A 16,175-nucleotide genomic window follows, 5' to 3' on the forward strand; every position below is an offset into this window, starting at 1 on the left:
TCGCCGAGGCCGGGGGGGCCGACTCAACCTCGGATTGCACGGCATAACCCGTACCCTTCTGACGTCACAACGCTTCAAGATGGCAGCCAAAATCGAAATGCGACCACCATTCTTTATCCGCCTTGTCATTGCGCAGCTTTTTTGAAATCTACTCCCCCGCCCGGCCCTAACTCGCAGCACTCATTATGACGTACTATTGAGTGCACCCATAAGAAATACATTGTATGCACTCAATACTACGTCACTGCGCAGTAGAGTACCAAAATTCGTCCTCGGGAATGACTGACCTGTGTGGATTGGTCTTGATGGCGACGATTCAACAACGACAAGAGAACATTCTAGAAAGAAAAGTAGTTCGGTAAAGCACCGCTAGGTAGCGCCATAGGATTGTGTTGGGATTGACTGAGAAACTTTAACAAATATTAGTTCGAAGTGAATTCTGCAATTTTTACTTAAAAGCGAACACAATTTGGTAAATTTTCCCGTTTTATTTTTTTCATTACAATAATTTGAACCGGAGTTATGATGTTTTGAAAGTAGGTCAAATTTGACCTTTGACCTATCAGAACTCGGTCAAAAATTAAGATACTGATCTGCGGTTTGCGCCAAAATTCTTAGTTTTTTATACTCTTTGGAATGAGGTATCACAAGATAGGGGTTGCTATTTGAAAGAAAAAGTTGGGGTCCGCAGCCCCTCCCCACGGGGGGGCCTGAAAATTTTGGGGGCCCCAAAAGTAGCTAACATTTATCGATGAACATCCCCAAAGTTTCGTTTCAAAATATTAATTAGGTAAAATTTTAGAGGGGGTGGAAGGGACTTTTGGGACACCCTGTGGGTAAATTTACATCGTAGTACGATAGCACCGGAGCTTTAGTTATTAAGTCTTTTCCTTTATCAAATTCTTCCTGATGAATTTTTTCCCACTTAAAATGAACCGGTTTTTTAAGCAATCAACGCAAATTTGGGATTTTTAATTGAAGATTTTTAAGGAAACTAGCATTATAATTTATCATTCCTAAAAACCATTGCAGCTGTTTTAGTGTTCTTGAAGGTTTTAATTTGTGGATTGCTTCAATTCTTTTGGGATCAACTTTGATGCCATCTTTTGATCGAACATGACCTAAATAATCTAAACTGGGTTTTGCAAATTTACATTTTTTCAGATTAAATTTCAGACCTAGCTCCTCTGCTCTCTTGAGTACTTTTTTGAGGGTCTGATCATGTGTATTGTTATTTCCACAAATAAAAAATCATCAATATAAATTATCGGATTAGAAATGTCTCCAAATAATTCATACATTTTGCTTTGAAACATTTCACTTGCACAAGTAAGACCAAAGGCAATTCTAAAAAATCTGAATCTCCCAAATGGAGTGGCAAAGGTTGTTAGTTCCACTTCATTTGGGGACTCCAAAATTGAGAACACGGCAACCCTGCTAATGTATTTGCTCCCTATCTTTGCATGGAGAGTTTGTTTTGATGTAGAGGTGGACTCTCAGGGTAAGGTGGGATATCCCCTTCATTTTGGCCTCTTTTTGAGAGCTTTTTTTGAGCTTGGGAGATGATTTCATAGAAAACCAGTGGCACCATCGTGTTTCTCGCGAACTTTTACACAAGAATGATTGGTCAAATCGCAAATCCCTCACACATGCAACATTTCCATTGGTTCAAAAGTTATCGAATTTTGAAGGTTGCAACCTGGCAACGCCGCTAAAGCACGGGAAAATTTTTTTGAGACTTGAAATTATCAGAAACAGGGCTCTTTGTTATGGTAAAATAGTATACTAAAAAATGGAAGCAATCGGAGCTACGGGGGATTTGGCCGTTTTTGCAAAAGGCTCTCTATGGAGCATCTAGCCGACGCCATGACGCTGGTGGTGTGTCGTGATTAGATGAAACAACGACTTTGATCAGTTGACTTTCGTAAGTTATAATAATTCGAAAGTATGTTCTAAATTCAAGAAATTTCAAAAGGCACCCCTCTCGACTATTCAAAATGAGTTGCATTGATTTTTTAAATGTTGGCAGCACATTTATATTTAATATGGATGTTCAATCAAAGGCAAAATTTCGAGGCACGAATGCGATGCGGCGCGGGTGATTTGAAAAATTGACCATAAAACTGCAATTAATTAGCGATTATTAATTAACCGCCAGATGAACCAGCTCCAAATTTCGTCTGTATGCGAGGAATTAAGTTTGCCAGCCAGAGTACAAAAGGTTTGAGTTTCGTTAAGTTTCCGCGGAAATATCTCAAAATAATGCAAAAGTTGAACGGGTTATTCTTGTAAGATACAGTGGCGGCTCCCGGATTTGTTAGGACAATCCGAAGCTCTAGCGATGATCAGGCCAAATATGCGACCCCTTCCTGCTGTTCCTTGCCTAAGTTGCATGAAAAAAATAGGAGTCAACATGAAAAGAAAGGAACAGAGTAAGTAAGGTGATCAACATTTTTAATTATTTTTACATACCTTTTGGTTTCCAGTTGTACTTATTTATGTTTTAATTTGATCCACTTAATTTAAATAAGAATATAAATGAAAAAATGAAAAAGTATGTGGTCACTAACTGGCTGTCCTCTGAATTTTCATGGATAGTACTTTGAAAAGTTCTGCATCATAAAAACATAATCAAGAAGCAGTAAGGAAAATGTGTTTATTTACTGACCTAACCATGCTCCTGATTCCAGAATCCACCCTTCTACATTTTTATCTTTGTCTAAAGGGGTACGTGCAAAACGGGCCATTTCACGCTCGTGTCGGATACCATTGAAACTTGCCCTATTCATTCATCTATCAATGCCCTATGTTTCCCAAAGTTTCAAGTTTCCAAAAAATTTTGGGGGGAAGTGGCGGGGGGTCAAAGTTGAAAATCCGCTAAATTTTCGCAATTTTTTTACTTTAAAACTACTAAATATTTAGAAACGCGGTTTAAACGAGCGATTTTGGCGTGAAAAGAGCTTTCAGAAAATATTTAATATCATAGGTCGTCATTATGTCGACTTAAACTCGAGTTATCGCCTCCGAAGCGCCGGAACGCTATAAAATGACCCGCTTTTTTGTCACGTTCGGGCCGATCCCCAAAATACTCCATTTTCAATTTCTTTGAAAAACTGATATGTTGTTTCTGACTCTCTATGGCACCTCTGTGTCTTTACCGTATCCTGGGGGAACGTTTTGTTCGCGAGTTATAAGCGCGGAAAGGAGCGAAAGTCGGGAAAATCGGCTATTTTAAACTGCGCGCGGCGACGGATCAGGAGACATGTGGCAACAATGCGAGGTCGGCAGAGGAATGTGATTCGCCGAACTGAGCAGGAGGGGGCGTTCTCCCTCTAACCCATGCGACGCGCGCAGTTCAAAATAGCCGATTTTCCCGAGTTTCGCTCCTTTCCGCGCTTATAACTCGCGAACAAAACGTTTCCCCAGGATACGGTAAAGACACATAGGTGCCATAGAAAGTCAGAAACAACATATCAGTTTTTCAAAGAAATTAAAAATGGAGTATTTTGGGGATCGGCCCGAACGTGACAAAAAAGCGGGTCATTTTATAGCGTTCCGGCGCTTCGGAGGCGATAACTCGAGTTTAAGTCGACATAACCCTATGATATTAAATATTTTCTGAAAGCTCTTTTCTCGCCAAAAACGCTCGTTTAAACCGCGTTTCTAAATATTTAGTAGTATTGAAGTAAAAAATTTGCGAAAATTTAGCGGATTTTCAACTTTGACCCCCCGCCACTTCCCCCCAAAATTTTTTGGAGACTTGAAACTTTGGGAAACATACGGCATTGATAGATGAATGAATAGGGCAAGTTTCAATGGTATTCGATACGAGCTTGAAATGGCCCGTTTTGATCTTGCGTGGGAGACGTACTACAGGTCTCAGCAGCGGCTGTTCCTAGCGCCAAGGGGACGGTCTTCTCCTTTACAAAACCTACAAAGAGCCCGTTTAACGGAGTCCCCTAACGACCGCCCCCAACCAAGGAATTAAGCGGCTAAGGCCTGGTCTCGACGGCGCAACTGTTGAGGAAAATTGGCGCAACTGTTGAAGGAAGCAAGTGTCTCAAAAATGTTTCACTTATATGTGAAACTTTCAAGGTCAGAAATCTGGAACCTCAACAGTTGTTTACCTTCGATGTTTTGGATTGATAAACGCTGGTTACACGTGAAGCGGGAGTGTATTACGGGTGTTTTATTTCGGAGCGGTTATTATTTAGAAATACTTGCACACATTTCAGTATCAATTTTATATTTTCGTTTGTAGCATATCACTACAGCAAGAAAATAAAATTTTATCGAATATATTTTCTTTTTATCCATATCTGAGTAATGTTATTGTTTTTTGTTTTATACCTGGTCGACATAACGCAAAATATTCACCTCCCGTTCTTAATTATCAGTTCAATTATCTCAATTGACATCGTTTAACCAAGAAAAATTAATATTGTTCAAATATTCCCGCCTAAAAGTTCCAGGAACACATGCATGCGCGTCGAGACAGGGAATCTCGGTTGGTGCAACAAACTCGCTACAGTTGCACCTAATTCCCTCAACAGTTGCGCCGTCGAGACAAGGCCTAACGAAATCAGCCACCATCGAATCACCCGGCATACAGCACCGGGCTGCACGTACCCCTTTCTGGCACCTATCAATGCTCCACTATCTGTTTCTTCAAAAGTGAGAAAAGACACTTTATCATTGGAGGACCCTTTTTTGTTATGTTTGACCCCTCTGTCGCAAAAAAAGCATGCGGATTCTACATGGTTATCATTTTTGCAAATGGAACATCTTTTCTTATCTTCACTATTGTTCTCATTTTTATCTTCGCAAAATTTCGCAACATGGCCTGGCTTGCCACAAATGGAACAGCCGCCCTTTGTTTTAGTTCTAAAAAATTTAGCTTCATGCCCTGGTCGTTTACATTTTTTACAAAACGTATTTCCTTCGCTGTAAAAGGCTACAGCTTCCTCAAGTTCTTTTTTATTTGAATTTTTCTCCTCCGTTTGCTGTGCTTTAAGATTAATTTGAGTTTTGGTATCTGCACTCTGCATTCGCCAAGAGGTGCGAAAGTAATTTAGCTTTTCTGGTAGGGACTGTAAAATTGTACTTATTAGTAACTCTTCTGACACGGTTTTATTTGTTGAATCAATAGCTTTAATGTGATAGTGCAGGTATTCAAGTTTCGACCTTTTACTGCATCACCAGTTTTTCCGAAGATTTTTGACAGTGTAACTGTAACCCATATCTGGTTGGCTGCGTCACAATTTATCAGTTGGGTTTTGTGTTGGTCGGTCAGAGCGTTTCGAGATTATTGATCTACAGGCCGCATCTTTCTTGGTCCAATCCTCCTTTTTGGTTTCACGGACCGGTAACGACTGTGTCCCATCTACTATGTCCCAAGACTGAAGTGCCTTGAACGCGAGTCTCATATCAAAACGCCAAGTCTGGTAATTTGATGTTCCTTGCAGCTTGGTATGGTTTTAAAGAAGTGTGATTCTGCCATGTCCGTATCGTTCTTTTAGTCAAAAACAAAAGTCCGCTGGTCAAAAATACACACCAGAAAAAGAGTCCTCCTTGAAAAGTCAAACTGTTTGTTTTATTATTTTATTTTGGAGATTGTCCGTCAAAAAAGAACGCATTGTCTGTTATATTATTTTGTTTTTTTTTTCGTTTTTAATTTTATTTCGCGTTTCGGTTTTCATTTTATTCCATCTGTGTTTTATCTTATTTCAGCGCTCGGTTTTTTTTTTTTTTTTTTTTTTTTTTTTTTTTTTTTTATCTGTGTTTTATTTTATTTCACGATTCGTCGCACTTCCGCAAGTTCTTGCTTTAATTTTCTGCTTTTGTTTTTATGTACGCCACTAGTAGGAAAATCACGAGGATTGCGAATAGTCCATACAGAGTCATATCGTTGATATCCAAATCGTTGGTCGTAGTGATTTCTTCGTCGTTGAACCATCCCATGATGGACTAATTTTTAATGATTTCACGTTCACTGAACAGCACTTGATACCACGAAAAGATTCGGAATTTGTTTCCACGAAAAAAAGAGTGACTGGGCCACCATAACCTGTTGTTATTATTATCTTTTACATTATACATTATACGGGGAGAGGAGATTGTGTAAACACCGAGTGTTGGGCTCGGACTAACCCGTACTTCTTTTATTTATTAAACACGCAGTTGCAGCTCAGAGACTGCTTGATAAGCACATTACGATACATACGACACACAGTTGTCAGCTTTACTGCTTATTTTAGCACTTAATTCCAACAGAACCCTTGGACGTTTAAATGGTTAAAACCTTCATTAAATAAATGAGAACTGTCGGCATAAACCCTAGTTTTAAGGAAAACCTTGGTGACAATAAAAGTTGAGGTTAGCTCAATATTTAATTTGCAATAGCCATTTTCTTGAGTTTTTACTCTTTTACTCTAATACTTCAAAAAAATATTACTCTTATTTGGTAAGTTTTTTTTGTAAATCAACTGCTTAGTTTCTTTGGATCATGTTAAAAGTCGTAACGGCATCTGTTAAAACATACAATTCAGAACACACTTCGGCAGTCCAACGCTAAAACCATAGATGTTCTCTCAATGCGTGGAAATCATTCTAAACTCTTCAACAAACTTCTTGATATTATTCAGAACGTTTTTATCAATACATTCTTCCGCACAGTGTTTTATTACTAACACACTGGATTTTAAAGTAACACAAGTGTGTTTGTAATAAAACACTATGCGGAACAATAAATTGATAAATCTGGTAACCGGAGAAGGAACCTACGTCTACTTTCCGTGCCTCCATCTTAAACGTACCGATCTCCTCATCTCATCAGTGTTGTCAATCATCAATGATTGATAATATCATTCTGGTGCCTTCAGTAACGCATTGGAAGTTTTGTGAAATAAAAAGAAACGATAACTTTGAAGACATGAATAGTTTATTCGAGAACTTGAATGTGTTACACGAGCACGAGGACATACTTGAGAGAGTCGATGAGTCGAAGTAAGGGGGAGAGAAAAAGAGAGGGAGACTCTAATAGAGAGTGAAGTGTGTGGCCGACAGGTGGCGCTCTGATATATGTGTGACACCCCCTCGATTCAAAGTGTTTTTAAATTCTAAGGAAAAACCTTTGGATCGCCCAACAAGATACAAGCATTGGTAATCCTAGAATACAAGTGGATGCAGTAGAAATTTAGAAACTTTGTTCTCCATATAATTTTGAAAAAAAAATTAATACTGTTAGTAGTACACAAAATTTAGTTACAGGTTCTCGTGAGTGAATTTCTTTAAATGAATTTCTGTAATTAATTTTGATGGAGAAAGAAAAAAAAATAAAGTTACATTTTCATTCTCTTAAATAATTGAGTAAAAATTACATTTTCATTCTCTTAAATAACTGAGTAAAAGTTACATTTTCATTCTTTTAAATAACTGAGTAATATGAATTTACATACATGAAAGAAAAAAAATTAAACACAATTTTGCAGGATTTTGTTTCGGTGTTTTACAAATAGTTCTTTGGGCAATGCTTTGGTGAAAATATCAGCAACATTTTCTGAGCTAGGAATGTGTTGAACTTCAAAAACCTTTTTGTTATACAAATCTTTAATGAAATGTGCCCTTATATCGATATGCTTAGCCCTTTTTGAATTTTCAAAGTTGCAGATTGCTGACTCAGCAGATTCATTATCTATTAAAAGGAGTCCAGTATTTTTAGGAGAAGTATTCATATCTGTTAAAAGTCCTTTGATGTTGACAAGTTCTTGTACAGCAATAGAGGCTGCATACAACTCGGATTCCATTGAGGAAATTGCTACGCAATTCTGCTTTTTAGAAAACCAGGCAATTGGGTTTCCACTATCAAAAACCATACAGCCACTGATGCTCTTGCGGTCTCTCTTATCCCCAGCCCAGTCAGCATCTGAGTAGCAAGTAAGAGACTCATCATGGGGTGAACCTTTAAATACTAAACTTAAATCTTTGGTTCCACTTAAGTACCTCAAGATTCTCTTACCGGCCTTCCAACAGGCAGCTGTGGGTCGGTCAAGCACTCTACTCAATAAAGATACCGCAAAGCATAAGTCTGGTCGCGTGGTAACAGCAATATACATTAAACTACAAATTAATCTTCTGTAAGGCACATCTTCTATTACTGGGGCATCATCAATATGAAAATCTGCTGGCAAGGGAGTTGCAATTGGATTGCATTTTGACATTCCAAATTCTTCTAATAAATTTTCTATCATTTGAGTTTGATTTATTGCAATGGAGGTCTCAGTTTGTTTGATACTCATTCCGAGAAAACGCTCAACTTTTTCGAATACTTTGACATTAAATTCTTTTTGAAGAATATTTATCAAAACATTTACCTTCTGAGGTTCCCCACAGATTAATGAGTCATCAACGTGTATCAACAAATAAACACCATCTTTATAGTACAAACAATAGTCGTAGGATGACCTTTTATAACCATGGCTGATCATCTTTTCCGTAAAAGTATCATTCCAACATCTAGGTGAATTTCTAAGACCGTACAAAGCGCGATTGAGCTTAAAAACATAACAATCAGTGACAATTCCTTCTGGCCTTTTAATGTAAACTTCAGTATCCAATTCGCCGTTTAGGAAAGCAGTGGGTACATCGATTTGACGCATAGCCCACTTTTTCTTTGCTGTGAGAGACAATAAGAGTTTTAGAGTGGCTGGCCTACAGACAGGTGCATATAAATGCTCATTATTATCAGGTTGTAACTGAAACCCTTTTGCCACAAGACGAGCTTTTTTCGTCCCGTCATCCTTAATTTTAAAAACCCATCTGGTCTCAATAGCTTTAGCCCCCTCAGGCAAAGTAGCAGGGGACCAAGTCCCTAGATTTTCATGCGAATTCAACTCTTTGCTGATAGCCTCTCTCCACTCTGGACACTTACTGGCTTCGCTGAAGGTTTTTGGTTCTTTCGCACTTGATAGCATGCAATAATTAACCTCCAGATTATAATCATGCAAATATTTTGGCAAGTTGACAGTTCTACCTGATTGTGTTTTCTTATCTTTACTGGAAGAAAGATCAGAACTTAAACTAGGAGTGCTTGTTGGATTATTAACTATATTTACCTCACTTTCCTTATTTGGTTCAATACAAGGTTTATTGTGTGCTTCATTTTCTTGACAATTTGGATCAATTACACATCGGTACGGAGTCTGATTTTCTTGGTTCAGATGATCTCGATATTCAGCGACTGATTCATCAAATCTAACATCCCGAGATTTTACTACTTTTTCTTCTTGTGGAAGCCAGACTCTGTAACCACTACCGCAATAGCCTACCATTACTCCACGTTTAGCTCGTGGTTCCAATTTTGATTCTTTTGGCAAAGTGATGCACCAAGCCCTACATCCAAATATTCTTAGTTTACTAAGGTCTTGTCTACCATGCCAAAGAAGAGCTGGTGTTTTACCAGCAGGTAAACTCTCTGAGGGAGAACGATTCAATTCATACGCACTACATAGGATAGCTTCTCCCCAGAGATTCTTCAAGATTCCAGAATCTATAAGTTTTGTTCTAACCTTATTCTGTAATGTTTGATTCATACGCTCGCTTTTTCCATTTTGAGATGGACTATAAGCACTTGTGTACTCGAGCAAGATACCTTTTTGTCGCATCATACCTTTGAAATAATTAGACGTAAACTCTCCGCCATTATCCAGTCGTACTCTTTTAACAAATATATCTTTTTGCCTTTCTACCTCATTAATATAACAAATAAGATTTTCTTCTGCTTCATCTTTAGTCTTCAAAAGTTTTACTACAACAAAGTTTGAAAAGTCATCAACTATGACCTGAAAATATCTTTCACCATTAATCGTTGTTGGTGTGATAGGACCACTTATGTCCGAGTGAATTAATTCACCTATAAAACGAGATCGTTTTTCATGAGAAGGAAATGGTAGTCTTTTGGCTTTGCCCTCAATACAAGTTTCACACTTATTATTAGTAACAGGTAAGTCTAGCTGTCGTAAGCTCTCGTTATTCAGGTGGCCTAATCGCCTATGCCACAAATTAGCAATATAACAATTTTCCTGTCTTTCAAGAGTTCCTTTTAAATAATACAATCCTTTTTCTTGTTCACATTCAATTTTCCAACCTGTTCCACAAATGCGTATATTACCTTGAGAAAAAATGACTTTGTATCCTTTGTCTACAAGTACTCTAATTGACAACAGATTGTGGGTCAATTCTTTAACTATTAGAGCCTCAATTACAATAAGTTTTTCATGACACAAGTATTTTAATTTTCCTAAAGCAACAGCTGTCATTGATTCGCCATTTGCGATTTCAATAGGAAATCCTCTATCAAAATAAGAAATATCGTACATATTTTTAATCATACCATGCTGCACCATGTGGCTGCTTGCTCCGGAGTCCAGAATAAAAACGTCATTTTCTTCTTTGCTGATTAAACTAACTTCCTTTGTGTTGAATGCGAAGAAAGATATTTCCTTCTCTTCAGAAATGTGCGCTGATCCTCTTCTTCGTCCTCTGTTGTTTCCTCGGTGATGGTAGCGTCCACGATTACTTCCTCGGTGATATCCGTTGCCTCTTCCACGATTTCCTTGAGAGCGTCTGGGACAATCACGGGCAAAATGATCTTCAGAATTGCACTCGTAACATAATTGCTTACTTCCTGCTGCGAAACTAGCCTCTGATGATCCACTGGCAGGTACCGAACTGCGATTCCTCAGCTTGATTTCTTCATCCAAAAGACGCGCCTTCACATAGTCCATTTTGACATCTTGAATGGTTTCCAAAGCAGTGATAACTGTATCATAATCTTTCCCCAAAGAAAGTAGCAGGTGACAGATTCTATCTTGTTCGTCAATTTTAGTACCAACATCTTCCAGCTCTCTGGTTATGACGTCAAACTTGAGAAAGTGATCTTCAAGTTTGTCGGTGGACCCACATTTCAGGTTGATTAACTTTCTCCATAAAGTTAATTTGGTGAATGCACTGTTCCTTACAAATACTGCTTGCAGTGCCTCTAACATCTGTTTGGCTGTTTTCGAATCTTTAACTATATCTAGGTGTTTATCTTCAATACCTTGGATGATAATTGCCTTTGCCTTGGCGTCGGCTTCCTTGAAGCTCTTCTTTGTCTCAGCCACTGCGTCGGCCGGGGGTCCATCACTTTCAAGCACATGGGTTATCTGTTTCTGATCTAGGATGGAGTTAATCCTGAACTTCCAATTGTTAAAGTTAGTTCCACTAAGTATCGGCACATTAAACATAAACTTGTTTCCTTTGACATCACTCATGATTTGACTTCGATTGCGAAATACAAAACTATACCGATAACTTTAGGCCACGTTTTTGCTTGGGTTGTCAGACCGGCTACGCACTTTTGTGAAGAATTTCAAAGTTCGAAACATCAGATCACGTTTCCCGAACTAACGCACAATCCGATAATCACGCACGCAATTACTGGGCCCATAACCTTTTGTGAAATAAAAAGAAACGATAACTTTGAAGACATGAATAGTTTATTCGAGAACTTGAATGTGTTACACGAGCACGAGGACATACTTGAGAGAGTCGATGAGTCGAAGTAAGGGGGAGAGAAAAAGAGAGGGAGACTCTAATAGAGAGTGAAGTGTGTGGCCGACAGGTGGCGCTCTGATACTGATATATGTGTGACAGGAAGGTGACATATCAAGACATAACAACTGACTCGCTACATCGAGGTTTGAGCGTTAGACTGTCAAGAGTGTGTTCTAAATTAATATATAACACTGTATCCCATTTCGGCTTTTAACACGATACTGAGGTACTAAACAATTGATTTATAAAAAAAAACTTACCTTCAAATAGTGACAGAAAAGTAAAAACTCATGAAAATGGCTAAATATTGAGCCAACGTTCATGTCTGTGATCACTATTGCATGTAAACAATCACCCATTGACTACAGTTTTCCTTAAAAATAGGGTTTATCCCGTCGGTTCTGATTTATCCTATGAAGGTTTTAACCATTTAAACGTCCATGGAATCCATTTCTGAATTCCATTTTGTTCAAAAAATCATCGATTGATTCGATATTTGCATTTGAAAAGCGGCCTCCTGCCAATTCTTTATGGGAAAATACATTGTAAGTTATGAAAAGACCAGGTTTGTCATGCGATGTGACGTAACGAATGTACCGGATCCGTCACCGCGTTAAAGTGACTGTTTTGAAAATCCGAATTTTTAGGCGTTTTTAAGTTGATTTTTTGGAGGTTTCCGGTGATCAAAAATCCCCGGAAAATTCCTGTGACATCAGGAGCCTTAGTTCTTTCCATTAAAGCAATACAAAAAATGGCGCATTTGCCCCACTGCCAGATATTTCAGGAAGTTTGATTCATCGAATTGTGCGGGACGAATTGAAAATGGGACGTGTTTTGGTAACTAGAGTGCTAAAATAAAATTATCTCAAGCTCAAAAATCCTGTAGGGTCATTTTCAACTCGTCCCCATAAAATTACTGTAACTTGGCGAGTTTTCAACTGAATAAGCTCATATTTTGAGGGTAGATAGCTAATAGTATGGACTACAACCTCACGTAAGACGCATTTCGATGTCTTATCATAGTTTCTGAATTACAAACTTGGTCTCAGTTGTTTTGGGACAGCCTTTGTATGTATATCGGTACACGTCAGGATGTAAGTAGTGGGTAGTTCGAAAGGCTAATACTTTTTCTGCGACCCACCAATACCCAATAATTGATTCCGAATTTTTCTCATACTTTCTTCTCCTAACTTTTAATGTTTCCTGAACTTTTCTCTTACGAATTTTCTCGGACTGAGTTAAGTACCTATTGGTTGGTCGCAGTGAAAATTACCTCTTAAACTACTTAAAAGTTGGCGACTGAAGTTACATACTGGTGATAATAAGATGCACGGGTCAGTCCATTTAAGATTTCATTTTGCTGTTACCGCTACTTTTTTCACAAAACCAAACCAGTGGCATGGTGTTTTGTACATCATTCCTCATGAAAATTTTGCGCTGAATCCGAATCCGTGCTTAAATTGCAGGAATTTTCTTTTTTCATAGCTCAAATTTGATCTGAAATGCTGAATTTGTCATTACCGTAACCTGTTACCGGTCGAAAGTCTCAACTTTATCGCTGAATTCAAGCAAATATATACAAAGTCATTGGCTTCTGAAATCAAATATGGCTTCAGCATACTTTGAATTGATAATTCTTTCTTTTTAGAGCTACATTTTCCTCTAAGTTTTCGAAAAAATTGGCATCTTGTGCTTGATACTGGATTTGGTGTCATTACCGTAACCCTTCTTCTGGAGCAAACTTCGGCTGCTAGGCGACAGCACCAGCTCGAACTTACATTCGTTGATGTTTGTGTTGGAAGTAGGACCCATGGTGAGTAGCTCTCTATTTTTTACTTCATCATAAAGTAATATTCGTTCAATTTACAGTGATGAATTGAGTTTTGTCCAACTCTCAGCTGCCATTATTGTTACCATATAAAAATCCACCAAGGATTGAAGATATCATCAAAGCTACTTCATTTATGAACGCATGGCATTAAACCAACCTTAAATATTAAATCTCACCTTCCTACAACAAGCCCATGTCTCCTTTTGGCGCGAAATTAGAATGTTTCTCATTACCGTAACCATCATTACCGTAACCGTAACCATCATTACCGTAACTTCCACCCAGACCGTCTAGGGTGTACGGTAATGATGCAAGAGTTTCGGTTATGACCAACTATCTTTTTTAATGAATCTATAGCGGCCTTTTTTAGTTTTTTAGGAATAATTTCAGTTGCTTGAGATTACCTTGAAATATATCTCTGTCATTTCCCTGTCCACAGACGTTTTTATTGAAGAAAAATGTCAACCCCATACGAGAAATGGTTTCAGAACTTACAAAAAAAACTGAAAGTCAGTCAGTTTAAATCAGTACAAGAAAATGGCCCATCAGATACCTACCACCAGCAGTACCGTTGCGTCCTGCCCAGAAAGTATATCAATACGATCCAAGATAGTCTTATACTATTTATTGCTAGTTTTGCTAGTTAAAAGTTCTATTTTCTCTTGACTCTTATTATGATTATTTTGTTTGAAGATCTCACTAGAGATATTTTTGTTTACGTTACCTACATTTCTTCTCAAAGAAATTTTCTCTTTTGCATATAGAGGTGGTTATAAATAAAGTCCTATGTTTCCTCTATTATACCTAATTATTTTGTTTACTGATCTCATTAGAGATACTCATTTAATGTGAAATTGGTTGATGTCTACCATTTCTTTGACGATTTATTTATTTCAAATGATTTGGTTTGGTCATTTTTTCGAATTTTTGTACTGCTTTAATACAATGTTTCCTTAGAAATCAGTGCTTTTTTCCTTCAGCCTTGAGATCCTACCCCATAAGGCCGTCATGCATAACAATAAATCATTACCGTATACTTACAGTCATTACCGCTACTATTTATCATTACCGTAACCGGCTTATTTTTCTTGAAAAAAAATTGGAAAAAAAGCTGTAAATTTACAATTTAGGGGGAAATTACAAAATATAAGTTTAGCTCTTTATAGAAAAGTCTTTACATGCAGCCTCATCCTTTTCTCTCAAATGTAGGGCAATTTCGAACTCAAAAAAAAAAAAACAAAAAATTCCGAATTTGACATCGAAATTTGTTTAAATAAAAGTTTCAATCATAACTTATCCAAATATTTGTATTTATTTCGAACTATCAGACTTTAAACTCAACAAAAAAAATAAAAAAGATCAGTTTCCACTTCTTTTGCGTGTGCTGGACTAACAAAATAAATAGGTCACGGTAATGATGAGTTTTTTCAAAAACTCTTAAAAATCACAAGAAATAAAAAAAAATGGTGCCGAAAAGAGCCATGCCACTGTCCAATAATTATTCTGAGGGGTTCAAAGGTCCCAAAAAATATCATATACAAGTCACTTACTGACTTCCAACTGCTGTGGAAGTCTGATTCTGAAAATGAAATCTTAAATGGACTGACCCGCACTAACAATATGTATGGATCCAATTCCCGAGGATGGTCATACATGCGGCGAAACAATTCGTCCAAAGACTACTTTTGCTCCAAGACTTTTTCTTTTTTTTCTGCTCGTGGCAATTTTGCTTCGCAGTTGATCAGCCTTCACTGACCGCGCCATCCCTGTTAACATTTCTCAAGAGCGCCGAAATAAAGCAAGTTATGCAAGCACATATGTCAAAGGTCATGGAAACGAGGACAAACCAATTTTGATCTGCTATCCGTGGCGTTCGCTTGGGGGGGGGGGGAAGGGGGGGAAGGGGGAGGAACTGCGGGTGATCGAGGGTCGCGAGGAACCAATTCGGAAGTGAAAGCTTCCGACCCAATAACGCGACTCTAAACTGTCGAGTATCGTTGTTCTAGTGCGTGAACTGCCTTCCTTGTGTTCGTTTGCGGGAAGAAGTGGGGTCGCTCTTTTTGTACTCGCAGGTGTACGCGCGTTTTCTCGTGCTTCATCACTAGAGGGCGCCCGCGTCGCTTTCGGAACTTGTCCCTGTGCGGCTCTCAGTCAATATGAAACTTTCGAGCGCGCTGCTTGCCGTCCCTCAGTTCTCTGCGTTGTGGTAGTTTGCCACCAAGAAGGCCGTAAAATTGACAAACAGGAGGTGAGGTTCCGTGGTGACCCCAATATTTGTATGACATTGCTTAGTTAAGATCGGTCGCTCGGGGTGTAGTTCTGTGAATTTTCCGTAAGACGCGACGCGAATGATGGTTCCCTTTCGATGCAATAAGTGATGATTTTGGCCTACATTCCGCACGGAATCTTAAGTCTAGCTCGCCAGATTCCAAGGTAAGGCATGTTGGATTTAGGTTTACCCATTACGGTGTCGATCTATCACTCGTCAACGGGTTTTATTTTCAGCGATCGATTGATTATCGGTGTTCGAAGATCGAACTTGGTAAACCGGTCAAATCGAAGCAACGGTTTATTATGTAGATTCTTCGAAACCTTCCTTGAGAAATAAAACCTAACTTATACCTACGTCATCTACCTCAATTAAACTTGAACTTACCCAGCCTAACCCAACCGAACCTCATAACTTAACGTTACCTAACCTAACCTAACTTTATTTCACCGAACCTAACTTTACCTCACCTAACCTAAC

The 16,175-nt window shown here is 38.3% G+C and overlaps 1 protein-coding gene across 4 annotated transcripts in view; it reads left to right on the forward strand.

The window, feature by feature from the left end:
- Shab (Shaker cognate b) overlaps positions 1–16,175 on the forward strand; it is a 327,591-nt gene that overhangs the window by 6,016 nt on the left and 305,400 nt on the right. Inside the window, exon 2 of one of the 4 annotated variants that reach the window (XM_072306433.1) lies at positions 13,244–13,408. The exons of 1 other annotated variant lie outside the window; for it this stretch is intronic. The gene's annotated coding sequence lies outside the window, so the exon portion shown is untranslated. Of the gene's footprint in view, positions 1–13,243; positions 13,409–15,372; positions 15,860–16,175 lie in introns of those variants that run through there. 2 more of the 4 variants (XM_072306434.1, XM_072306435.1) reach the window with 2 other exon arrangements.

Source organism: Bemisia tabaci, chromosome 1 (assembly GCF_918797505.1).
Source record: "Bemisia tabaci chromosome 1, PGI_BMITA_v3".
Lineage (NCBI taxonomy): Eukaryota > Metazoa > Arthropoda > Insecta > Hemiptera > Aleyrodidae > Bemisia > Bemisia tabaci.